The sequence below is a fragment of the Danio rerio genome, chromosome 15 (assembly GCF_052040795.2).
Source record: "Danio rerio strain M-AB ecotype USA chromosome 15, GRCz13ab, whole genome shotgun sequence".
NCBI lineage: Eukaryota > Metazoa > Chordata > Actinopteri > Cypriniformes > Danionidae > Danio > Danio rerio.
This window is the reverse complement of record NC_141035.1, coordinates 42,187,501-42,190,000: the sequence shown is the minus strand read 5'-3', so window position 1 is coordinate 42,190,000 and position 2,500 is coordinate 42,187,501. Positions and strand designations below refer to the sequence as shown.

General features: G+C 29.0%; 1 protein-coding gene across 17 annotated transcripts in view; it reads left to right on the top strand.

The window, feature by feature from the left end:
- robo1 (roundabout, axon guidance receptor, homolog 1 (Drosophila)) overlaps positions 1 to 2,500 on the top strand; it is a 553,775-nt gene that overhangs the window by 467,619 nt on the left and 83,656 nt on the right.

The window sequence follows — 2,500 nt, the reverse complement described above, 5'->3', positions numbered from 1 at the left end:
TTCATGGAATTAAAAAATAGGTGACCAAAAGTCATAAAACTATTTGAATTATGATGTTTAAAGTCCAAATTTAAGTGTGATTTAAGCCAGAATTATGAGTTTCATGGAATATAAAAATTGATGACTAAAAGCCATAAAAATAATGTAATATTGATGTTAAAAGCCAAAATTTAACTCAGATTTAAATTTTAAAAAAGATCACCGTTTCAAGGAATATAAAAATATGTGTAAATAAATGTCATAAAAATAATTGAATTATGATATTAAAAATCTAAATTTAAGTCAAATTTAGGTCAAAATGATGATCGTTTTATGGAATAAATAATTGAATTATGATGTTAAAAATCTAAATTTAAGTCAAATTTAGGCCGAAATGATGATCGTTTTATGGAATAAAAAAATTGATGACTATAAAAGTTATAAAAATAATTAAATTATGATTTTAAAATCGAAATTGAAGTTAAATTTAAGTTAAAATAATGACGGTTTCGTGGAATGTGAAAATTGATTACTATTAAAGTCATAAAAGTAATTAAATTATGATGTTAAAAGTCAAAGTTTAAGTGCAATTTAAGCCAGAATTATGAGTTTTATGGAATATAAAAATTGATGACTAAAAGCCATAAGAATAATGTAATATTAATGTTAAAAGTCAAAATTTAAGTCATATTTAAGTAAAAAATTATGGCTGTTTTTTGGAATATAAAAAGTTGATGACTAAGTGTCATAAAAATAATTGAATTATGATGTCAAAAGTCAAAATTTAAGTCAGATTTAAATAAAGAAAAGATCAGAGTTTCAAGGAATATAAAAAAATGTGTAAATAAATATGATAAAAATAATTGAATCATGATGTTAAAAATCTAAATTTAAGTCAAATTCAAGTCAAAATGATGACCGTTTTATGGAATGTAAAAATTGATGACTATAAAAGTGATAAAAATAAATAAATTATGATGTTAAAAATCAAAATTTGCACCAGATTTAAGTCAAATGATGACAGTTTCATGGAATATGAAAATTGATCGCTATAAAAGTCATAAAAATAATTGAATCATTATGTAAAAAGTCTTAATTATATAACAAATTGCAATTATGACGGGCTATTTTTACTGAGATGAGCAATACTTTTTTACTCTTGCATTTTTTGGAAGACCATTTCCACCTTACAAGAAACAAAAATCATGCATAAAAGTCAAAAATGTGATGCAGTGTCGAAATTATGAAAGACAAAGTCTCAAAATGCCGTAATAATTTGTAATTGTTGCTTAAAAAATTAAAACTATAATTTACTAACTCAAAATTATGATTTTGACCTCTTTGAAACGGTCCCTTTTAGGCTTTGATGTCGCTTTAAATTCAAATGAGATTGTGCTCTTTTCAAAAGAGGGCGGAGCTGCAGATGCCTATGTGTCGGCATATTGGCAGATTTAAAAACAAGACTAACGTAATATGCTAATGAGGGAGATATTATCACCAATGGGCGGGTTTCCCCCTCTGATGACACATGCAAAGGAGAATGTCAATAAAAGTGTTGTTTATGAAGTGTCATTTTAAAAAATTAAATTAATGCATTTTTATCATTTGAAGCTTGTTATATTTACAGATCATTGCAACACAACTGTGTTTAAACGCCTTATAGAAGTGATTTTTGCACAATAGGTCCTTTTTAAACTCAAAATTTTGACTTTCTATGCTTATTTTTTGTTCTATTGTGGCATAAATGGGCTTCCATACATTACGGCAGTGTGAGATGTGACAGGTTTCAGATTGCTTTAGCTCTGCCGGTGTACATCGCACTCTCCGTCAGAGGGGGTCATACTTTGTGTCACATATTATCAGCATATTCGTCCTTATTATAAGCTGAAATGGCGTCGTGCTGTTACGGACGCCGAAGTGGAGTCGCGTCAGAAATCAGCGCCTCCACATCATCATTAAGATGCATGAAAAAAGCAGCATCCCGCACAACACCGCCCCATTAAAGAGTGTCAGTGCGGGACAGATGGCCCAAATTTATCCCCCCTCTCCATGTAAATTTGATTGCTTTGTGCCCTTGCCCATGCAAATGAAGCAGACGCGGCAGTCATGCAGTTTTATTTCACGTCTGCATCTGTTTTTTATGTTCCAGCATACCTGCACATGCTTCCATTAAACACCAGTGGGACTTTCTGTTTTATTTCCTGCTGTTAATGTGACGCTGACGGCTTGAGCTTTGTCTCTGTAAAGCATATTTATATGCAAGACGTTCAAAATGAGAGATTTGCTGATATGATATGATATGATATGATGATGACCTTTAGCAGAAATACACATATAGAACTCTTTATTTTGTATAAACCAAAAATATTTTATATACACTCCTCAAAAAAAATAAAGGGAACACTTAAACTACACAACATAACTCCAACTGTTGACTTGAGTTATATATATATATATATATATATATATATATATATATATATATATATATATATATATATATATATATATATATATATAT